A 25,684-nucleotide genomic window follows, 5' to 3' on the forward strand; every position below is an offset into this window, starting at 1 on the left:
GCACACCAAGCTTTTAGACTATCTCCAACACAACGATAATGGGGAAGCGTCCCTGACTACCGTTTGGGAAACTCTAATAGAGGTGATCCGCGGGGAATTTCTTGCCATCTCCTCTGCGGATAATTGGAAATGTCGAGAGGCCCGCTCAGACCTTGCGAATGAAGTAGCGGAACTAGAGGCAATAAATAAACACACAGGGGCTCAGAGAGTGTGGCCCCACAGATTGTATCTGGGAAGTGACAAGTGTAGGGAAATGTTATCTCGAAAACTACGTGTCAGGACAATTGCGGGGAACATCTCCCATCTCACGCAGTTCAATGGTGAGGAGGTCCACTTGGATTCCCAGATTGTATAGGAATTCCACCACTTCTACCAGTCTCTCTACAGCGCAGAGTCTCGTGAATCCCATGATGCTCAGGCATACCTAGAGTTCAGCACCTTCACTTGCCTCCCTCCCGTGCAAGTAGACCAGCTAGAGGACCCCATTAGGCTGGACAAAGTGATTTCCGCCATTTCCCGGCTGAAACCTGGCAAATCGCCTGGTCCCAATGGCTTCCCTTCCTTGTTTTATAAAACAATTTGTCATGAAGTTGCTCCCCTCTTAATGCGCCTTTACAATTGCTTCATAGAATATGGGGCCCTGACAGATTCTATGTCGGAGGCGGCGATTTCCGTAATCCTCAAGCCCAATAAAGATCCTCAGCAAGCAGCTCCTATCGCCTAATATCGCTGCCCAATGTTGACGTGAAGCTTTTTACGGGGATACTCGCAGCTTGTTTGAACCCCCTGATGGCGGGTTTGATAGGTCCATCGGTCCCAAAAGGCTGCGATACTCCTTGCAGTTGATGCCGAAAAGGCGTTCGACATAGTATGCTGAACATATCCCTTCGACGGCCTGTGTAGCTTCGGATTCGGACCCCGTTTTATTCAGTGGGTACAGTGCATTTACAGTGCTCCCCGGGCTTTTGTCCATGTCAACGAAATGTCCTCATCTTCTTTTGCGATGGCCCGAGGCACGAGGCAATGGTGCCCACTCTCACCTCTTTTATTTGCACTTTATATGGAATCCTTCGCGCAGAAAATTCACGATCATCCTGACATCAATGAAATCAGATTTGGAGGTGGTATACATACAATAAGCCTCGCTCAGCCCCAACACCTCCCTTCCTGCACTAGTAGACAAACTTGACTCATTTGGGCGGATCTCGGGCTTTAAGGTTAACCATAAGAACAAAAAAAAAAAAATGCCTACACACTAATATTTTTACACAAAATTCAAAAGATCAAAAAAGCTTTCATCAAATTTGACCAGAGGTTTATTAGTACCAACTATTTGTATGTACTATACATTTTTATGAAAACATTTTATCAGCAAATAAGGGCACTATACATCCATATATTTACAATATTATACATTGTGATTTACAAACAAAGTGTAACAATTCAAAAAAGACTGGGAAAAACATGAGTGCTAACATCTTACATGAAACACAAAACAATCAGACAAAATCGTGCTTAATATGATTATGTATCTTGGAATTAAACACTCCAATGCTGTATATTTGAATGACTTCAAAACAAAAAGGAGTTTTAGTCAGTAGATGATAACTATTTCAACCAGCATTAGCTAGTGTAATGCTTTAAATGACAAAATAAATCCTCCTTATGAAATGCCGACGCGTTTTGATTCCAGGACTGGGTGCCTGGGATCTCTTCCATTAAGGTTAACTTTGGCAAATGCCAGGTCCTTAATCTATCTCTACCGCAAGCCCAAGCGGAAACCCTTAAACAGTCCCCCCCTTTACATTGGTCCAATGACCCTGTGCCTTATTAGGCATCTTTCTGCCCCCCCTCGATCCCACGCATATTAGAGCTAAACTACTCACACTTGGTGTCACAGATGAAGAAGGAACTGGATGGGTGGACTAAGAATAATCTGTACTGGTTTGGGCGCATAGCGGCGGTCAAAATGACAATCTTACCGTGCATACTCTACCTTTTTCAGACCCTCCCGCTGACACTGCCGCCTAAATCCCTGCGCAGAATTCAGCTCGCTTTAAACAAATTCATCTGGGGTAATAAGAAGGCGCGTCTATCTATAACACAATTATCACGTGTCAAAAATGATGGTGGGGTAAAGCTACCGTTGGTTCACCAGATACCTCCAGGCTGCACATTTACGCTATGCGCTGGAATGGAATTGACCCCTTTTGGAGAAACACTGGACCTTCATGGACCAGGCCGTAGCTGGAGTGAACGTCTGCGTGAATTGTGGCTCTCCCATCCTGCCCGTTCTTGGAGCCTTTATTCTTCCCCAGTCACAGCAACAACAATGAAAATTTGGGATGCAGTGGCACTGACGGGGGGCCTGACGACCTTTCCCTCTCCCATGACGCCGCTGGTGGACAACCCAGATTTCCCTCTGGGATGTAAGAGCGTCATTGCTCAGCGCTTGAGAGAGGCTGGATGCTAGCGCTTAGGTCACATGTTTGATCTTGAGGGCATTATCCCATTTGACCGGGTCCGTCGTGACCTTTCCCCACCCCAGACAGATGAGTTCTACTACCTTCACAGATAAGGAGTGTGACAACATTTACTATAGGGCTCTCCACACAGCTTACAATACTGCGGCAACTGAATCTGCATTCAAGGTAGCATCCTACTGGTACCTCACGCCATTAAGGATACACCAATGGGAAAAGAACCACACTGAGGAATGTCGGCGGGGCTGTTGCCTGACGGGCTCCCTTTCACACCTTTTATGGCACTGTCCGCGGTTGGAAAGGTATTGGGACGAGGTGCTTAAAAAATAACATTATTTATTTTTTTTTTTTTTTACATCCTACTCCAGAAAAGGTAACCAACACCCCTTTTCGTCCTCCCTCCACTTTCTTACCAACAGCCAGTATGATCCCGGCAGAAGTTGTCACGAGAAAGTTATTTTAAAAGAGTTAAACAACATCCAAAATAAGAAAAAAATCATTCCCTATAATATCTCTAAAAGAGAAAAGAATGCAATTACCCAACTCAAAAACAATGAGGATCTAATAATCAAAAGTGCAGACAAAGGCGGAGGGATTGTTCTACAAGAGAAAACTGCCTATATCTCAGAAATCTTGCGACAACTAGAGAACAAAGAGCACTATAAAAAGTTGAGTCACAACCCCACTAAGGAGATACAAACCCTAATACAAAAAGTTACAAGGGATGGCTTGGATGCAGGCTTTCTGACAAAAAAATAATTTAATTTCTTAAATGTAAAAACTCCCAGGATCCCGGTAATCTATACATTACCTAAAGTACACAAAGACGCAAATAATCCACCTGGCCGTCCAATTGTTTCTGCATGTGGGTCCATCCTTGAACCCTTGGGCTCCTATGTTGACTATTTCATTAAAGATTTTGTCCCAGTGACCTCATGCTTTGTTAAAGACTCCATGCACATGATCAATATGATTGAGCATCACCCATACAATCCCACATCTGATACTCTAGTAACTATGCACGTTGAGTCCCTTTATACTAATATCCCCCAGACAATGGCACTCCTTGTAATCCAAAAGATCCTGGACTCACGTCCCCGCCCCCACCCAGTGCCGACCTTGTTCATCCTACAACTACTCGAAATATGCCTCACAAAAAACTTCTTTTTGTTTGATGGCACCTTCTACGAACAGATCAAAGGGACTGCCATGGGCGCAATTTTTGCTCCAAATTTGGCAGTTCTATTCATGGACCAGATTGAGACAAATGTGATCCTTAACCCTTCCAATCCTTTCTTCTTGGGTATAGGGTTTTGGCGCAGGTATATCGATGACATTTTTATCATCTGGAAACAAGACGTCGATTGCCTGCGCCAATTTCTCCACTGGATGAATAATAATTGCATGGGACTGACATTTACCATTACCACCAACAAAGAATCCATTTCTTTCCTGGACCTTACAATCTTTCAGAGTGAAGGGGTCTTACTCACTAAACTATATCGCAAGCCAACAGAGAAGAACACACTCCTGGAGTACAACAGCAATCACCCCAGGGCTTTGCGTGACTCCCTTCCTTATTCCCAATTTTTAAGAATTCGGCGAAACTGTTCATGTAAGGAGGACTATTTCCATGAGGCCAAAACTCTAGCTCTCAAACTCAAAGAAAGAGGCTATCCTAAGAAAATAGTGAAGAATGCCTCGAAACGGGCCTGGTATTGTCCGAGAGTGATCTTGCTCACACCTAAACCAAAGACTGAAGCAAAACGCATTGCATGTGTCTCAACATTCTCGCAAATTTCAAACCAATTGAGAAAATCCATTCTGAAACACTGGCCAATTCTTAACTCTGGTGCCATTTCCATTGAAAAACCTGTTTTCGCCTTCAAGAAAAATAAAAACCTGAAAGACCACCTAGTTAGGGCCGCTCTACCCAGCCCTCCACCCACTATCACTTGTGAAAATGTATGGGGTCTGTCCCCCATTGTTGGACATGTTAAATGCGGGGGGTGCAATAACTGTGATAGTACGATGGAAGAAAAGAGTTTCACCTTTAATGATGTTACTGTAAAAAGCTGTTCCTTTTCAAACTGTAACACCTCCAACGTCATTTACCTTATTCAATGCCCCTGCCAAAAAGTCTACATAGGACAAACCAGCCAGAAAGTCAAGATCCGCATTGGACAACATTGGAGCCGCATCCGATGTGGTATCCCCAACGCACCCTTGGTGGAGCACTTCGCAACAATGAAGCATTCCGAAAACGACATCAAATGGACTGTCCTGAAAGTGCTGAAACTTCTACCTAGAGGTGGAAATATGGGACATTTGCTAAATAAGGAAGAACTTAAGTCCATAATACAATTTAACTCGATTCATGAAGGTTTAAACAGGGCTGAAGATTGGACCAGTTTAATATAATCCAATCCCTCACCCTGGTTCTGTTTGGTAGTTTTTATTACGTGAGCAACAATGGAATGATGTGAAAAATGGATCACAACTGTCCAAAACTGTGTGCCTCTAGCCAACTTGTAATTTCGCTTAAATGCAGATTGCTTTGAAAAATAGCTGACCAATTGTCACGATCCACCACCCCCTTAATCTCTGAGATTCTTTCACTAGCACTATACCTAAATGCCATGCAGAGTCACTGCTCTCACTTGGATCACTGTTGTATCTCCAATTTTGACACAATTTACTTGGTTTTATCCACTTCAGAATTCAGTCACATATCTGCATGACAGTGCACCCAAATATTAGCACAATGACAACTGTGCCCTTTGGATACAAGCACCTAAGGCTCAGTGCACACATTATGCATGTGCACAACTCCATTTTTTCACAAAGTAACCTTTCACAGTCTGAACTAAAGAGGTATGTCTGACATGTCTTTCTGCAAAATTGTGAATTCTATGACAATTGTTGTTTTTTCTTCCTTTCTTCCTGTTTTAACCCCGCAGGCCTACCAATATAATTAATCAGGCAAAGCTCAATCAAAAGTCAAAAAGTCAAAGTCAAAGCTCAATCAAATTTAGTCCTGATGATGATCCCATTGTAACCCCTGGAGATAGGGATCGAAACGTTTGTCGACTGTTTTACATAGTACTGCTGCTTTTTCGATTTATGATTTATGTTGCAGTTACTGTGGGATAGAGCTTACTTCTAATTTCATTGCATTGTAAGCCGCCATTTCTCCTGTCTTGTTTGCCTGTTATTATTTTTTCCCCCATGTATTGTCCTCTCTTGACTTGGTACAGGCTTGTGCCCAGTTACTATTTTTGTGTGACTTGCTTCACTTTATATGTGCTAATTCTTCTAAAGAAAAGCTTCCTTGTCCGGCTGGATATTGAAAAAACACACAATCTTTATTTTTAGTCTGTGCCTATTCCAATCCAATTTGTTTAAGCTAAAGGACCATTGTTTAACAAAAAAAAATATAAAAAAATAAATAAACAACATTGACGCTGCATTTGACACTGAGATCCCCCACTTCCCGGCCTTCACTTTGCCAGGATTGTCTAATCCAATCACGTTCCTGCTACGATCACTTAGAGGCAGACAGATGGCACAGGCTTTGCTTGTGGCGCGCCCGGCGATACTCATCCTCTGGGGTACCGTTACGGTACCGGACCATTTGCCTGGTTAAATAGGCTCTGGATGATTTTGGCCATGGAATGGCTAACGTTGAGTCACAATCATGAATACCAGAAATATGTCAAACTTTGGGCTCCCTTTATAACAATGCTCACGAAGGACTTACGCACGGGCAACTGCCCCAAACTCCTACAGGTACTGCGACTCATTCCTCCTCCAAATTTAGCGGCCCCTACTTGAGGGTGTAGTTAGGCTCAGGTGGTTTCCAATGGACTCTGCAGAACATCACACATGCCTTTTGTGCAATTGGTACGGTTACCCCCTTCCCTTTCCTTCCTTTTTCTTTTACGTTCTATTGTAGGGGTGGGAGGGAGGGTGGTTTTTTCTTATTTACTGTTTGCGTATTATGGCAGGATGGCAAGCTATAGCCTATATTGTCTGATGTTCAGTTCTTCCTGCCTGATATACTTCACCTTTAGAACCGCCTACCTACCAATTGTTATGGTTATCTATATGACAGTGTTTCTTAGCCGCCAGCCCCTGTGGTTGTAGGCAAATGGCTGTGTTAAGGTGTAACAGCACCTTTCGACTAAATCAATAAAAAGATTTGTTCCATAAATGTGATTAGACTTTCTGCGTCATACAGTTGGAGTGTGCTCAGTGCCTAATGTTATGTTATGTTAGAGATTTGGTAAAGCGCAACAGCTGCCCCAGCAAAGAGGCGTCCCGGCGCTGCTAGATCGGAAAGAACACATGCTCAAGGACAGTCAGACAAATACAGGAGCCTATGGCAGAGAGAACAAGATGGTCTTGATGGCTTTACGAAAAGCCAGCAGATTCTCAATACCACGGATGTGGGCCGGCAAGGTGTTCCATAGTTTGGCCGCTAACAACTGAAAGGAGCGACCACCCATGCGACAAAGTTTGGTACGTGGAACCTCCACCAAGTATTGCCCCAAAGAGCGCAGGCTCCGGGGTGGCCTGTACCAGGTCAGCAATGGGCGTAGTAGAACCGGTCTCCCGGTTTTAAGGATTTTAAAAGCCATGACAAGGGCTTTAAATTTAATCTGCGACGCAATCTGGAGCCAGTGTAGTCTTCCAATCGTTGCTCTAGTAGAGCATCTGCGAGGGAGCCCAATCAAAGTTCTTGCTGCCAGATTCTGGACTCGTTGAAGTCGCAAAATGTCGGCTTTGTTCGCCCCTAGGAGCAGCACGCTAGCATAGTCCAGGCGAGAGATGATCGTGGCTTGAACTATGAGCTGGCGAGCTGTTGGCTCAAAGTACTTCAGGATAGCTTTTAGGCCTCTTAGCAAGCCCACACAAGTAGCTGCCACTCTCTTTGTGTGGGACTAAAATCTAAGCAAGGCATCCATCCATACTCCCAAATTCTTCACTAGAGGCTTGGGCGTTGGTATAGTACCCAGCGATGCCGCCCACCAGTGTTCGTTCCAGAGGGCGGTGTTTTTCCCTGCCAGCAGAACCTCAGTTTTACTGGCATTAAGCTGCAGGCAATTCTCAGACATCCACTGGGCCACTGCTGCCATGCCATCTCTAAACCTCGTGGCAGACACCGATGGCCCTTCAGCTAGAATAATGACCAGCTGTGTATCATCCGCATATGATACCAGCTCAAGGTCCCACTCTTTAGCCACGACCGCCAGGGGTTGCACATATAAATTAAACAATGATGGACTAAGTGCCGAACCTTGCGGGACTCCCTGGCCGATAGAGTGAGACTGAGAAATGTAAAGTGGTGCCGAAACCCGAAAGGATCTCTCCTCTAGGAAGGATCGAAACCACTGTAAGGCAGCTCCCGTAATCCCAACCACCTCCAATCGGTGCAGAAGGATCTCATGGGAAACCGTATCAAAGGCAGCGCTGAGATCTAGCAGAATCAGCGCTGCACTTTGACCGGCATCAAGGATCAGCCTTAAATGTTCAGTAGAGGCAAGAAGCGTGGACTCCGTGATATGGCCAGGCCTGAATCCGTTTTGCGACGGATCCAGAATGTTATTTTGGCTCATGTACTCAGAAAGAACATTATTAACATGGGCCTCGGCAATCTTGGCCATCCACGGGAGAAGGGAGATTGGCCTAAAGTTTTCGGGTTTGGAGGGATCTAGTGAAGGTTTCTTAATGATGGGAGTAACTTGTGCCTGTTTCCAGGCCTTAGGAACTATGGCAGTGGAGAAGGACAGGTTGAGTATTGCACCGATCGGCTGTTGAAGGTGCGCCAGGGACTCCATAAATTGCGCCGGTCTCATAGGGTCAGATGGTGAGCCCGCTTTCACTTTCCTGCAAAGTTTGACTAGCTCTTTTCCAGAAATCTCTGGGATAGATGTTAAAGTGGTGTCTCCCGCCCTGATGTCTGCAAAATCATACAGGCCAGGAGGGTGCAGCGGGAAGGTCTTATAGATATTATTCACCTTTTCGATAAAAAAGATAGCTAGTTCTTCGCATTGCTGTGTAGAGGATATCTTAGATATCCTGGATCTAGAGTTCTTTAATTCTTGCACAATTTTGAAAATCCATTTGGTGGAATTCGAGCTGGATTTTATTTCCTCTGCATAGAAGGTCGCACGCGCAGAACAGATCGCTTTGTGATAAACCTTCATTTTTGCCAGATAGGTTGCTTGCTTTATCACCCTCTTTGTAGTCCCTTCTCCAAGAGCGCTCGGCTCTCTTACATTGCTTCCTTGAAGCTCTCAGGGTTTCATTATACCATGGGTTTGAGATGGACCTGCACCCCCTAGTCCATTTGACAGGAATGAGCGCATCCAAACCTTTCACAATCCAGTCACAAAAGGCAGTATACGCCGCCTCCGGGTCAGCTAGATCTTGAAGGGGAAATGCTCCTAAGGAAGCATGGAAGTCATCCAATTTGAGTTTGTGCCAAGGACTTTTTTGGACTCTGTACACCCCCATCACCAATAAAGGCTCCGGGATATCCATGTTGACTTTGACCAAAAAATGGTCCGTCCAGCCCATAGGCTTAGGCGCCTTCCCTTTCATAAATGAAAAGTTCGAGAACACAGGGTCCAGGTTATGACCAGACAGATGCGTAGCCTTAGTAATCAATAAATCTAGCTGGAGGGCGGCCAGGTCCGCCAGTAATTTACAAATAGTAGGATCCTGGGTTTGATCGAGATGGAGATTCAAATCTCCCAAAATAGTGAAATTGGCGGATCCCAACACAAGAGGATTAACAGTTTCCAACAGAGCCTCAATAAACTTCATGGCAGGCCCCGGAGGTCGGTAGATATACAGACCCGAGAGTGTGAATTGTGCACTGATAGTAATCTTGAAGCGGGCACATTCACTACCACATAGATCCTCCTTGACAAAAGAGCAGGGGTATTGGGCTTTGTAAATAACTGCGATTCCACCACCTCTTGTATTCCTATTGAGTGTCTCGATCAAATATCCCACGGGGAGAGTGAGGTTCACTATGCCTCCCATGTCCTCATCTCGGAGCCACGTTTCGCAGATAAAAAAGACATCAGGAGCTTCTTCCTCAATAAGTGTATGTACCTCCAGATGGTGCTTGGCAAGTGATCTGACGTTTAGCTGAAGTACAGTGACCTGAGTGTATGTCTTCAAACTCCTAATGAGCTGCCTTGCAAAAAGATGAACTTTCTTTAAAGGATGCCACATGCGACCCTTGATGATCCCAGGGATTTGTGAATGGACAACTGTAAGTGCCTAGAATAAGTGTTAAACTCACATCAAACCATCCCTGGGTGTGAGCTTTTACACTCATCCTTTACATGACTTGGCCCTATTCCTGATGGTCCATTTTTAATTTGTTAGCTAATCCCAGGCATTTCTATATGCACTTTCCTTGCATTGGTGGGACCTTTAGCAACTGAAAAGTATACGTGGAAGGTCATCGGTAAAACAATAAGCATGAAGAGGCTTCTTCTTCATCAAACTGTCACCTGGTGTGGTGAGGTTAAAAATAGGATAGATGTCAATCTTATAAGCATGAAAGTGATGCCATGCCTGAGGAAACATTGATGAAACGAGCTCATTACTATTTTACAAACATGAGACATACAAATATTGTCTAGCTAACGCAATATTTTCAATTCTATTAAGGAAATGGAGGTAAGGATTATGATTCTCTATCTTAACTGCATTAAAAACATAGCCAATTAAATATATTCAACTTAAAAACTACATATCCCATTATCACTGCATCCATGGCAACCATCACATGCTCCAATCAAAGGGAAGCTGGCCCTTTAAGTACTGGAACTGTCACCGTCCTTCCTCTTTCTTTTTACTGTAGAATCAAATGCAACATTCTGACTCAACTGAATAACTCCAACATGAAGAGAGTTCTCCCAAGAACCAATGTTCCAATGATATATCTGTCTATCTTCACCCAGGCTCCGAACGATGGACCAAACAGAACTTGTGCGATGTGGCAACCGCCAGGTTCATCCATCAACCAGTGGCCACTGCAACCATCGTCTTTTCAGCCTTGATTCTGGTAGTTTCTTAAAGAACAGAAAAACAAGTCATAAACTCTAACCTATAACAATCATTACAAGAATGTCTTTTGTCATAACAGGGTAGGAAATCATTTATATTGGCATATACCAACGTACAATAACTTTGTAAAACAGGATAATTATGCGGAACATAAAGATGAACCACAGGTGGGATAATACTCACCTCAGTGTCCTTAATAGAATTGGAAATTCTTGTTGCATAGGCTAGAAAACATGTTATTCTATGTCAGGACAGGAGGCTCCGATTATGCATGTTTAATGCTGTGATATCATCACTGAAGCAACATCCACAATAGGCTTGTACTAGAATACCTTAAACGTAGACTCTGACGAACAGTCGGCTGCTCTCATAATATCTTCCAAATGGGAACCTAAAGCGAAGGATTTGGAGGCCATACCGGCCTTAGTGGACTGGGCACTACTGCTAGAAGTCTGCGCACCCACCTAGCCAGCATTGCAGCCGACACTGGTTTGAACGGTTTCTGTAGAGGAAGTAACATTTGACCACCATGATCTTGTCTCAACTCGCTAGTACATGCCTCGTATTCTTTCAAGCAGCGCACAACACATAATTTTGCATTATTGGGGAAAGCTCAATAAGACAGACAGGAATTGGATTTAGTGTGCCTAGAAATAAAAAAAGATACTCCATCTGGACAAAATGCTCTACCTGAAAGGTCCAGGATACGAACATCAGAAACCGTCTTATAGGAGATTAAGCATAATAGAGCTGTAAGCTTAGCTGACAGCTGTTTACTGGATAAAGCAGCATTATCTGGACACTGCCCCACCCACCAATCAAAAAACAACATTAACATCCCATAAAATTGAGTACTTTGGAAGAGGTTTTTTTCAGTTGAATGCCACACATTACCTTACACACTAAAGGGCATTCTCCAATTTGTTTACCCTCAACCTGGCAATGACCTGCTGAATTAGTGGACCAGAAATGATTTACTGACCTGTAAGCCAGACGTTAATCCACCAAGGAGGAAAGAAAGTTAATCACCAAGAAACAGTCTACCTCAAGGGATTAACACTTAGCTTGTTACACCAGCCAACCTATCTCCACCGTGCCAAAGCATAATTCTTATGGGTAATTGCTGACCAGGCCTGCTTAATTTAGAATCCAGCATGTTGTGGAAGTCCTGGCATATTCCATCTTTCCCTGAAACCTTCCAGGCTAGCAGAGTGAATTGCTCGGACAGGATCAGTGGGTGAGGGTGGCCCACAGAGTCCAACAACAGGTTTTGATGGTGAGAAATCTTGTTGAGGCAGGCACACGCCATCTCCAACAGAAACAGAAACCACGATTAAGCCTTCCTGAGAAAAAGCATGATCTCTGCTGCTTTCATCTAAACTTGGGAAAGGACTCTGGGGATCATTACGAATTTTTGGAAACGCATACCCCAAGTCAAAGACCAATCTTGGAGAAATGCATTTGTAGCTTAACCAACGGATCCGGTAGCCAACTGAAGAAGGTTGGAATCTGACAGTTGAGTTGAGACACAAAAAGATCTACCTTCCAAAGCACCCAGAGGCGATTAAGGGGTTCCGAAAACTCTTGCATGAAGCCTCCAATTATTGTTGTCCCTGAGTTACCAGAAATGTCATTCATCTTTCATATTCTTCTGACCTGCAAGATATTTGGACAAGATCAAAATCCGATGTTGAAGACAAAAAGGCCAAAAGTCCTTGACTATCTCTGCTCAGAGGCAGGATTGCTGACATAATGGACCGCTGAGATGTTGTCTATCCATAGAAGGACACGACAATCTGCCGTCACCAGTGACAGACTTCTGATGGCAAACAAGCCTACAAGAAGCTTCCAGGAATTGATGTGAAGCTGAGGATCCATCTCTCAGACCAACAACCCCCGTTAAAACTGGGTCTCATCATGCTCCCCAACCTCATCTGCTGGCATCTGATTCTATGGCGACTTCCATCGAGGTACCGAAAATGGCCCTGCCGTTCCAGGACTCCATGTGGTCTAGACACCACAACATCTCCATCCTGGCTTCCCCTGACAAATTGATTTGATCCGCATAGGAAATTCCTGTCTGCAGTTGTGAGTCTACAACATTTCCAGAGCTCTGCAATAGAGGGGCCACAGGAAAATCACTTGTATTGACAAAGCTAACAGTCCTACAATCCTGGACAATGATCTCAAAGAGACAGTCTGCCTGTTCAAGGCACACCTCAATTCCTTCGTGCTTGTTCTTATTTTATGAGCATGTGAGAATCAGGAGGGATTGGATCGAGTCTATCTGTAAACCCAGAAAATAAAGTTGTTGACTGGGAGATAGAACAGAATTTTGCTCTTAGATGACAAACCTTAGATCCTGTAACAGTCGAAAAGCCCACGAGAGGTGAAGGATCGCCGTGGCCCGATATTGGGCTGATTGAGATCTTCCAAATAAATGATCAGGCAAACTCCTCTCGCTTGCAGAGTCTCCACCACTGGTTTCATCAGCTTAGTGAAGCACCAAGGGGCAGACTACAGACCGAAGGGAAGAACCTTGACCTCTAAACAGCAGACTTGCCAGAGGAACTGGAAAAACCTGCTTTGCGGAGGAAAAATTGGGACCTTGAGGTATGTATCCTTTAGGTCCAGATATACCATCCAATCGCCTGCTCTAAAATATCTTGCAAAAGATGGATGTCCTCCATCTTGAAATGTCTGTAAAGAACCCAGGCATTGAAATCCCTCAAGTTCAAAACAAAACTAGATCCCCACCTTTTTTTCTTTACCAAGAAAATGGTGCTAATGAACCCATTGGCATGGAATGTGAAAGGACAAATCGCCTCCTTTTGAAATAGAGTTTGGATTTCAGAATTTATAAAATTCTGCCTGTGAAGGGCAAAATATAGCTTGTGGGATCTGAATCTGATGTGTGGTCTCGTAGAACTCCAGTTTGTAATCCCGGACTGCATCCCAGACCTAAGGATCTTCTATTTTGCAAGTTGTCCAGTAAGAAACAAATTCAGCGCCTCAAAATACCCTCTGAAAGAGAGAGGATTCTCACATAAAATTCTGAAGTCTTGTCCTGCTCCGTTCGAGCCTCTGTTGTTTCCTTTATGAAGCAGCCTCTACCACCTCAATGGTGGGAGGGGAAGAAAGTGGTTCCACTCGAGGCATTGTACCACCTTTGCCACGGTGTTCATTATCTCGCAGGGAGCCTTGGAAGTTACCATGGCCTGACAAACGCCCCCAGCATCATCCGGCCTTACCAAAAGGGGTCTTCTTAAGAGAAAATTGAGCTTTGTGTAGGGCACTATAGGTAAAAAACAAACTTCGTCAAATCCTTCAAAAACGGAGCCACCAAAAAGGAGTTTTTCAGCCACCAGCCGTGCTTCGGAAGAGGGCAAACCATTAAGTTTGCGGTTGATACAGCAAAGGTATGGAGAATCTGTACTCCGTAGAGCTGGTACAATTATCATTTCTTAGTTGGCATATTGCTCTTGGGCCCAACCCACCAGAACATCTAAACCAATAGGCGACCCAGTGTTTTTTGCGTGATATATAATTTAGGGAGTCTACCTCAGGAATATCTGTGACCTTGCCTGGAAGATTCGGTATAGGGCACTCTGCTCTTAAGCGAGCCCTAATCTCCTCAAAACTACGCAGAATGTGCAACCAACTGCACAATGTCATTAGGTTCAAAATCTAGCACTCTCACCGAATTAGAGGACATTGACTGTCCACTCCACAATTCAGAGCGTTTTCTTTTACTTGGTCCCGGTTCATCCTCTTGACCATTAGCATCCGAGTGGGATGAAGAGGAGTTAGTTTCATCAAGGTCCTTGTCTGAGGGCAATGCAGTATGCGGCGGGGTAACAAACAGAGGGGGTGCACTATAGCTCTGTTCGCCCGCCAAGGAATTAAACCATTTTTCAAAGGCATCAGAGGCATTCATATACTTGGCTTTACTCTTTTTGGGCCCAGTAATGGACGGGTCACCCACATTTGACCCGTGTTTGGACCCTGAACCTGGTGCAGGGTGTATTCCTGCAATTGCTTAGTAAAAGGTTCCAATGCTAGGGCCAAGGCCTTGCTCACAAATTGGGGTGAGGGGGCCATCAGGCCTTCTGCAATCGCTGTGGTCGGGTATGCATGGTTGTTTCAGGCCTTTGTGCCAAGCGTGCATATGCAATGACCCAGCAAACAACAAAATAGGGCCGCACCCATTCCAAGGTATCGGTGCAGTATGCTCCCATTCCACTGCAAAAGCCCAGGCATCATAGGGCGACAACCATTGGACAGAAGGCTGAATGTGCGCTCCCAATAACACCTGGAATCAAATTAAATGAAAGGTGCCTGACACCTGCAAAAGCGCTGCTATCTGAAAAGGTCAATAACATTAATATGCCGAAAGACCGATTGCCAAAGGAGGTGCTGATTTTATTAAACAGTCATAAATTGCACAATATAGTGATAGATTTATGGAAAGACACTTAACAGACTGCTTAGCAGCAAAGAAAGGAACAAAGATGGCAGTTCCAGTACTTAATGGGCTAGGTTCCCTATTAATGGAGCATGTGATGGTTGCCATGCTCATGAGATATGTAGTTTTTAAGATTCATGTATTTTTATTGGCTGCTATGTTTTCGATGTAGTGAAAATAGAGATGCACAATCGGAGCCTCCAGGCATGACATAGAATTAAAGGTGGGCGTAGTTCGCGAAGTAGCGCTACGTGAAGTGCACTTCGCACTACGCGAACTTCATGTAGCACTACGCAATCTGCGTAGTAGCATGTTCGCACTGTGCAAGATGCATTTTCAATGCTTGCACAGTGCGGACAAGCGTCCGCCACTGTGCAATCATTGAAATCTTGCCCAGTGCGAGCTGTAGTTTTCTGCTGCTCGAGTAGATTTTTACTCGAGCGGCAGCTTTCTAAACGCGAACTGGTAGTTTCTTATTGCGAGAGGTCGTGAGCATGCGCAAACACTCGCAATGAGAAACCTGACCTCCCTGCGTTGAGAATATCGCTGGGATGTCATTTTGCTTGCTCGCGGTCCCGAACATGACGTTGAGGACCGTGAACAAGCAAAAAAAGACCGCTGTACTACGCTACGCTGCACTACGCGTGTTCGCACTGTGCTACGTGCAGCTCGCGTAGTGCGAAGTTGCGCAAACTTCGCAAACTACGCAAGCATAGCGTAGTGCTCCGCCCAGGGTTGCATAGAATCTACTATTTGTAGACAAATGGTTCATCACTTAGCTGCACTTTTCAGCCTACACAACTACAATCCCCCTGATCCTTCACTTCTCCTGACACCAGCAGGATGTCATCCATGCCGTCTGGCTGGCTCATTAACTAGATACTGTACGGGAGACAGAAACTCTGTCTCCTTTTTCCGGCGTGCGAAGAAACTTTGACAGCAGAGTACCCAGGTAGGCTCCCTTGACAGAGAAGATTAACATTATTTCTGCCCGTTGTGGACCTTTCTATTAAGCCCAGAGACCACAGACGTGGCTTATACATGCACTACGAGGGACTTACTTTAACATGCCATCTGAAAACAACCCATTTTGTGCACTTTTCCCTCCTAACTTACTTTCTCCTCTTCTCCGCTAAACAAAGATCAATTGATACAGACTCTGTTCAATAGTAACCGGTCTTTTGTTGCTGGTCTGTTTGCCTTAATGGTGTTATTTTGAGTGTCTTTATGATGTGCAATTTACTATGTGTAATTATCCAAGGCTATAGACCAGTCCATGCCCTGACTTGAAGGTTCTGAATTCAGGTACATGGCCCATTATCTGTGGTTAAGCATACGTTTCAGACTGAATCAGGCTCCCACTTGTCAGGATTGTCTACCGTGACCACATTTTGCCACGTGCACAGCATGATTCCATCAAAACACGACACCAGTAGAAATTGAGTCAACATTTTAACATTTCTCAAAATTGGGCATGATATAATTACAACAAATACGTTTTTTCTCAAGGTTATGTTTTCACTTTGAATTCTTATCCTGGATGCCTGCAGGCTCAATACTTATGGATGCTTGCCAATTTCATCTCAATGGCTGTATATCTTTTTCTCTTATTTTTTCACTTATATGAAATGCCAGTTATGCCATTGATCCTGATGAATGCCTTCTTACACACTTAAGAGAACAAAATATGCAGAAACACGTTGTCATGCGTGCCAATACAGACTGGAGCCAAGCACGCCGCAGGAGTCATGCATGTACATAAAGACAGGCACTGGTGGACTCGAAGCTGCTTGGCGTTCTGCTCATTCTAGCTTGCAGCTTCCTGCCGTCAAATTCAATCAAGTTTGTTTTAGGTTCCATCACGTTTTTTTTGGCATCCTTGTCTGCTTACCTCCAGGTCTTCTTGCATTTAGAATCCTCTCGTCCATCTTTGTCGGAGTCTTCAATTGCAATCCTCGTTTCTGCATTCTTTGGACACCTGTAAAACAAGAAGAGGAGAAACCCTGTATCGATGCTCAGTAAAAACCAGCTGGGGGTAACATGCTCTGAGCAATATCTTATATTAAAAGTGACATTGTTATGTACTTATCTGAAAGTGGATTCCATATGATGAACTCTAGCTTCTGATGACTACACCTGTGGACAAAAAAACATAATTAATGGATTTGCTTTTTTCTAAAGGATAAAAATAAGTTTAATACTGTTTTCTGTGCACTGTTTTTAAGGCTCTATATTTTTGTTATTTCTGACTATGGTGTTCCTACTAGAAAAAAAATACATGTAGGAATGTATTCATTTTCTATTTTCGTCATTTCTTTCCTTTTTTCTAAATTTCCAATCAGTAGTATGAGCCTTTTTAAGGCCACAACAGTATTATCTGAGGTATGCCTTTCTAGAGAAAGTACATGTTCTAATCGCATCTGTTGCTCTTATTATATCTAAATATACTTACATGTATGCTATCTCTTTCTTTAGATAAGCAAAGCATCATTTAGGTGCCAGTTACTTTTCTACTGATATTTTGAAGAGGGGAATCATAAAAGTCTATAGCTACATGTAAAGAGCCATATGTATATTGACACTCACATAAGTGAAGTAGCTGGTATCTTGAATGACTGTAGAAATGACTCCCCTTCACAGAACGGTAATAAGGTACCGAGTCTTTTATTTACCTTCTCATCTCTAAGACTCCAATGGGTCTCCAGCTCCTTGTGGATACATTCACAGATTTTTGTGAGTCAAGGGGCTTGGAGCTCAATGCTAACAAAACAAAATATATGGTTTTTGGGAAGGGAGTGGTCAAAAATTCAATCATACGGGCTGGGGGGAGCATAGTGGAGAAGTGTGGCTCACTGGTGAGAGCGGCAGACTCTAAAGCAGCGATCGGGCCCGGGACCAGGGTTCAAGTCCCGACCCGGCGGGGTCTTGAGCTCAATGTCTGCGGACTCGATAATTCTCGCCTCGGCGCCTACTCTAATCAAGGGTCCCACGCTGCAACTCTGGGCAATAGCCTGCTTCATCTCCACTATGGCCCCTACAACACTGGGATGCCTGGCTTCACCTTGGGGGAGCCCAGGAGGGGCATCTCACAGGGAGAGCCAGGAAGGGTTCCACAGCGTTATACAGGGCCGGACGTCCCGTTGGGGCAGCTGTGCGCTTTACAAAATACACTACATTTACATTTACATTAGAGAGGGTGAGGAGCTTCGATTATCTGGGAGTTACGGTAATGGAGAACCTGAGGTGGAAAGATCAGCTAAGGAAAAGCACATTATTACTTGAGCACAGAGCAAATGCTATTAATAGGCTGCATAGGCAAACAAGCTATTGTGCAGCTTAGCCAGCCCTGGAAGTATATTGCGGTAAGGCGCAACTGGCAGCACTATATGGAGGAGAGTCTTGGGGGTGTACCAACGTCTTTCAACTTACGGCTGCAGAAAATAGATTTGCTAGACGGCTGGTCTCTGTCCCAGTATTACACCGCTAACTCCCTTGTTCTTTGATTTAGGACTTAAAAGAGTTGCAGATCTGGCACTTGTTTACTAGGTTTGATTATGGGTCACTCCTGAGTTAAAGGAATGTAGAGATTGCCTCGCTGAAATGTTATGTATTAGAGGTGCCAAGTCAATACGCTGGGTTAAATTTGTTTCTGACTGGTTAAATACGCTGGCAATGACACGGCTATGGATAAACCCAGAAAAAATGTGTAAAATTGATCTTAATATCTAGTTACTGCATTTATATTCAAGATACTCATTTAAAGAACCATTTAACTGGTACACTAACAAATAGATTATTAGATATCAAACCGTTTTCCGGCTCTGAGGAATTTTTAGATTTTGTCTCTTCCCCATTTAAGTCTTTATATTCACTTTTGACTTGGCGCTCTACCTTTGAGATCAATAACTAATAAATGGCGTAATGTCAAGGCCCCAGTATTTGTCCGGCGTGTGGCTTGGCAGATGAAGATGAGGCACACATATTATGTTTCTGTTCTAGCTATAATGGCCCGTGCCGGAAATGGATTATTTCCATATGTGGTAACCTGAAGTTGACAAAATATTTAGTGGTTTTTAGAATTTTAAAGAGTGACACTACCGCAGTAATAGTTATTGTTATAAGCTAAGTTTTACGGGCAGTCTGGCACAAACGTGGCAGACTACTGACTGTGATTTCAAGTGATCAGGTAAAACTTTTTAAACTACTGTTTTATTTTAATAACGTTCATTTTATATATAAAGTTGAAAGATACATTTTATGCGTAATTATGGGTTCGCTGCTTAATTTGCACATAGCTCTGCTTGACCTTCACTCTTATTTTGTACATAAGAAATGGTCAAAGAAAATACAGTTTGAGTAATATTATTTTTAAATGAATTGTGTTGTGAGATGTTTTAAAATGGTTCTTGGTGTATTTTTGTAAAGTTTTGCACATGTACACTTTGATGGTACATGGTTACTGAATAAAGTATATTACTACTATTATTGACACACACACTCACAAAGTCTTCTATTGTTTCATATTAGGAGGAGTCTTGAATAAGCCCAGGGTAGACATTCGCACCACAGCATCATCTTTGTGGGACACTTGTTCTTTCCCTTCCCTTACCCATTGATCAGTGTTAGTTTTGACTATTGTTTGGCTGACTTGGTCAAGTGTAAAGCTGGGAATTAGCATTGTGGCTTCCTATTGCTCTTGCAGAAAATAAGGTGAAATTTTGACAGAACATCAAGCCCACGTTGAGTTTCTGCCTGAGCGATATGGATGCACAAAATATCACCTTAGCTGATCTTCGTAATTTACAAAAAGAGACACAGGCACTAACTCAAAGTAGACACATTACAAGCATGGGAACTGCTAATCCAGCACCAGCGACTAGTGTGGGGGCCTCAGGTGAGATGTTTCCCGCATCTGCTACTGAAGGGGCTGGGACTAGTGCAGGGACTCTAGTAATACAAGTTACTACTCCTCCTTCGACTACTTTGGCACCAACCAAAAGATTTACAAGGGATCCTGTGAAATTTGCTACATTGATAAACCAAAATCAATTGCATGTGCAAAGCATCATCCTTTCCTACAAAGCAATCAAAGGTAGCTTTTGTATTAACATATTTTGGGGGCACTGCAGCCACCTGGTCCATTCTATTAGTGGAAAGTAACGATCCTTTGCTGCATATTTATAATGCTTTCAAAATTGAGCTATAGAGATTATTTGATCATCAGTCTTTTATGCAATCAATAGATTCAGAGTTACGGAATTTACAGCATGTTAGCAAAGATCTTATTTCATATATTTCCAATTTCAACCGACTATGTAAACAGGTACCATATGTGGACCCGTAAGTGAGGAATAACAACAAAGATGTAGTGATATGAAACTTTGTTTATATTGTTGGAAAAAGGGTAATTCCCTACGTGACTGTGCATTGAAACCAAAGAAAAGAGTGGAGTCGGGAGACTAACGTCTCAGAAGCCTGTTGAGATGATTTTTCAGTGGTTCTAGTCTCATGGTCTCAAACACTTTGGCACAAATCACTTCTATGCAAACTCCTCACCATTATTTTATTAACATGCATATATTATGGGAGGAACAAGCTTCTGACATCTACATTATGGTTCATTCCGGTACTACTCCACTAGGGATCTACGTTTGATTATACAATACGTCCATAAAGAAACTGTGCAGTTTGATTTGATTCAAGTTCCTCAGTTACAGGCTATACTAGGCATTACTTGGTTCACTAAACACAACCCAGACACTGATTAGGTTAAACACACTGTTACCTTACAATCTGATCTTTGTAATAAACATTGTAGGGAGAGTAATGAGGCACATAAGGAAGTTATGGCTACACTGGAAATCACTGCTGCAATGTTACACTCGTGGAACCATAATTGTGCGGAAGTATTCAATAAAACAAAGACTACCGCCGTTCCTCCTCACCGGCCCTATGATTGTCGGATTGACTTGGTGCCTGGGGAACTCATTCCCTGCAGCAAGATATATGCCTTGACGGAAAAAGAAAATATGCATCTCCATGAATAGCTTAATGAAATGCTCAGATTAGATTTTATCAGAATATCACGTTCTCAACTCTTTTCGCATTTGTTTTTTGTTCCCAAGAATGAGGGTAGCCTCCGGCCTTGCATTGACTTTAGTGCCCTCAATAACATTACAATAAAATAAATTATCCCCTGCTCCATATACATTCACTGCTTAACCAAGTGAAAAGTGCCAAGATATTCACCAAACTAGACGTAAGAGGGGCATACCACTTGGTGCAGAAGAAGCAGGGGGATGAGTGGAAAACCGCTTTTTGTACCAGGTTTGGGCTATATGAGTACTTGGCTTTGGACTCTAATGTTCCAGCTGCTTTCCAAATCTTACATTAAGTTTTGAGGGAATAACTGGACATTTGTGCAATTGCTTATATCAATGACATTTTGACCTACTCGTCTTCTGTTTTTGAACATGAAAAACATGATAGAGCTATTTTGGAAAGACTGAAGTAAAAGAAGCTGTTTGTAAAGTTAGTGAAATGCGAGTCTCATGTCCCTTCTGTTTCCTTCTTGGGGTATGTGTCATCAGCTCAGGGCATTATTATGGACCCACAAAAAGTTGTGGCTGTTACCCATTGGAAATCTTCTCAGTCAGTTGAAGACGCACAGAGCTTGCTGGGATTTGCTAACTTTTTTGTCGCTTCATTGAACATTTTTCTAACTTAGCTTCTCCCACTACTTGCTTGTTGCATAAGGCGATGAAGCTCAAGTGGACAGAGGAAGCACACATTTCCTTTCGACAACTCAAGGTAGCTTTTACTAGTGCCCCAATTCTACAACATCCAGACCCTACCCAACCTTTCATTTTAGAAGCAGATGCTTCTTAGGTAGCAGTGGGGGGAGTGATGTCACAAAGAGATAAAATGTCTGGTAATCTACACCCTGTTGCATTCTTTTCCCATAAATGTAGTCCCGCAGAAATTAATTACTCAGTTGTGGATGGGGAATTTGTTGTCTACAAAAAAGGCCTGTGATGATTGGCGTTTTGTTAGGTGCCCTCCAAACAGTTACCGCCTTGACTGATCACAGGTATTTGTAGTTCTTGAAGTCTGTACATGAATTGTTGATGATACAGTTACATGGACACAATTCTTTAACAGTTTGGATCTTGTAATCCAGTTCCAATCCATTCGACAACACTGGAAAGATAATGCTCCCTCACATTTGGGGTATGAGATACCTGAAACATGAAACGAACATCCGCTCATAATTTCAGGTGATCAGATACTTGGGGATCTATAATCAGAAGAACAATTCACTCACGCAGTGTTACTGCACAATAATCCAAAGACGCAAAAGCTATTGCTCACATACATAAAGGACAAAAGGCAGAGGATTTGATATATATCCGGGGGGGTTGTTTATTTCTACGGTCCCTTTGCATCAACAAGCATTAGAGTGATACCACTTGCATTTACTCACTGGACGTCCAAGGGAAAATAAAACTTTGGACCTACTTAGGAGATATTTCTGGTGACCTACCCTTCATACTGACACTGGACAATATATACAGAAATGCAGTAAATGGGCACAAAACAAAAGCTCTCAACAGGGTTTCTGACTCCTTTGCCTACTCCTCCTGCCCTTTGGCATACTATTTCTATGAATTTTATCGTGGAACTAGCAAAAACTGAGCAAGACTTTGCCAATATCTTAGTTGCTGTGGATATTTTGACTAAAATTTGACATTTCCTCCCCCTGAAAGTGTTAACTACTTCCAAAGAGTTGTCTACTCTTTTCCTACAAAACATAGTACGCCTTCATGGTCTATCATCATCCGTCATTATTTCGACCGGGGTCTCAAATTGTCTCTAAATTGAGGAGAAAGCTGGGTAACACATTGCTGCTGATCGACATTTATCTGTCCTATACCCTCAATCTTATGGCCAGACGGAAAGGGTGAATTATTGCCTTGACCAATATCTACATTGCCAGGTATTGCATACTGCTAAGCATGGGCGGAAAATCCGTTACGCTCGCGGATTTTGCGGATTTTTGGGAAATTCGCAATCCGCGAGATTTGCGAATTTCCCGCAAAATCCGCAAATTCGCACGCAGCGGATTTTTTTGGCGGCGCGCGGCGTTGGTGATACAATTTTTGCGGCGCGCGGCGTTTATCATCGTTTGCCGAGTTGTTTTTCTCGATATTTTGCGAGTGCTGCGCCATTTTGGATCTTGCTGTGTGATCCCGCGGGAATTTGGCGAGCGCGATTACGTCATCGCGGCTTGCCAACTTGCACAGCGAGAGTTTGTCAACGCGAGTACGGCGAGATCACGTCTCGCGGTACTTCGCAATTGCGAGATTTGAGATGCGGCGAGCGAAAATATAAATTTGCAATTCTGCACAAGAAATCCACCAGCAAGCAGCATAAACCTTCTAGAAATGATGATTTTTATCTGAATAACTCCTTAGTTTGACATTTGCCTGCACTTTTTTAGCGAGGAGTCCATTTTGGGGAGGGGGGCAGGGGGGTGGGAGGAAGGAAGTGCCCCACAGTCTTCAACTTCCTGTTCCTGTTCAGCAGGCTCCTCCCAGTGCTTTGTCCATCTCCTGGTCACTTTTCATTTGGGTCTGGAGCTGGAAGGATTACTTTTTGTGGATGCTGCTGGATATTTGGATTTGAGGCCTTTTTGACTTTCTTTGGATCACTGTTGGATTAGAAATTTTACAAGTAAGTTTGTTTGGGGCATTACAGTTGCTGCAATTAAAATTTTGGAATTTTCGATTTTTGGGCTGTTTTGGGGCCTTTTGCCCAGGGGTACTCAGTGGTGGGTGGACTGAGTCTTTCTGTGGGTTGTCTTGAACTTAAACATCATGGAGGCCATGGATGAATTTGGATTGTGCTGATTTTTCAGTGATTTTCGTTTTTTGGGGCTGTACTTGTGGCCTTTTCACCAGGGGTATTTGAGTCTAGCATGGGCCTAGTCTTTCTGTAGGTTGTCTTGAATTTAAACATCATGGAGGGCACGGATGGAATGGGATTGAGCTGATTTTTCAGTGATTTTCGTTTTTTGGGCCTGTACTTGTGGCCTTTTCACCAGGGGTATTTGAGTCTAGCATGGGCCTAGTCTTTCTGTGGGCTGTCTTGAACTTAAACATCATGGAGGGCAAGGATGGAATGGGATTGTGCTGATTTTTCTGTGTTTTTCGATTTTTGACCTGTTGTTGGGGCCTTTTGAGTTTTGACCAGGGGTAGTGAGTGGTGCATGGGCCTAGTCTTTCTGTGGGGTGTCTTGAATTTAAACATCATGGAGGGCATGGATGGCATGGGGATTGTGCTGATTTTTCTGTGTTTTTCGATTTTTTGGATTGCTCATGGGAACAGGCCATGTGGGTGGGGGCCATTTTGAGTGCTGGTACAGGCAGGCCCTGGCCATGTGCTAGGAGGCAAGTGGCCATTTTGAATGCAGGCTTTGTTGTTAGGCCTCCAACCATTTTGCCTACTTTTCAACCTTTATTTATGCCCAGGGGTAGTGAGTCTTGCATGGGCCTAGTCTTTCTGTGGGTTGTCTTGAATTTAAACATCATGGAGGCCATGGATGGAATGGGATTGTGCTGATTTTGCAGTGTTTTTCGATTTTTGGGGGTGTTCATGGGGAGGGACAGGCCATGTGGCTGGTGGCCATTTTGAGTGCAGCTACAGGCATTGGCCATGTGCTGGCAGGCAAGTGGCCATTTTGAATGCAGGCTTTGTTGTTAGGCCTCCAACCATTTTGCCTACTTTTCAACCTTTATTTATGCCCAGGGGTAGTGAGTCTTGCATGGGCCTAGTCTTTCTGTGGGTTGTCTTGAATTTAAACATCATGGAGGCCATGGATGGAAGGGGATTGTGCAGATTTTTCAGTGATTTTCGTTTTTTGGGCCTGTACTTGTGGCCTTTTCACCAGGGGTATTTGACTCTAGCATGGGCCTAGTCTTTCTGTGGGCTGTCTTGAACTTAAACATCATGGAGGGCATGGATGGAATGGGATTGTGCTGATTTTTCTGTGTTTTTCGATTTTTGACCTGTTACTGGGGCCTTTCGACCAGGGGTAGTGAGTGGTGCATGGGCCTAGTCTTTCTGTGGGGTGTCTTGAATTTAAACATCATGGAGGGCATGGATGGCATGGGGATTGTGCTGATTTTTCTGTGTTTTTCGATTTTTTGGATTGTTCATGGGGACAGGCCATGTGGGTGGGGGCCATTTTGAGTGCTGGTACAGGCAGGCCCTGGCCATGTGCTAGGAGGCAAGTGGCCATTTTGAATGCAGGCTTTGTTGTTAGGCCTCCAACCATTTTGCCTACTTTTCAACCTTTATTTATGCCCAGGGGTAGTGAGTCTTGCATGGGCCTAGTCTTTCTGTGGGTTGTCTTGAATTTAAACATCATGGAGGCCATGGATGGAATGGGATTGTGCTGATTTTGCAGTGTTTTTCGATTTTTGGGGGTGTTCATGGGGAGGGACAGGCCATGTGGCTGGTGGCCATTTTGAGTGCAGCTACAGGCACTGGCCATGTGCTGGCAGGCAAGTGGCCATTTTGAATGCAGGCTTTGTTGTTAGGCCTCCAACCATTTTGCCTACTTTTCAACCTTTATTTATGCCCA

The sequence above is a fragment of the Lissotriton vulgaris genome, chromosome 2_1 (assembly GCF_964263255.1).
Source record: "Lissotriton vulgaris chromosome 2_1, aLisVul1.2, whole genome shotgun sequence".
NCBI classification, from domain to species: domain Eukaryota; kingdom Metazoa; phylum Chordata; class Amphibia; order Caudata; family Salamandridae; genus Lissotriton; species Lissotriton vulgaris.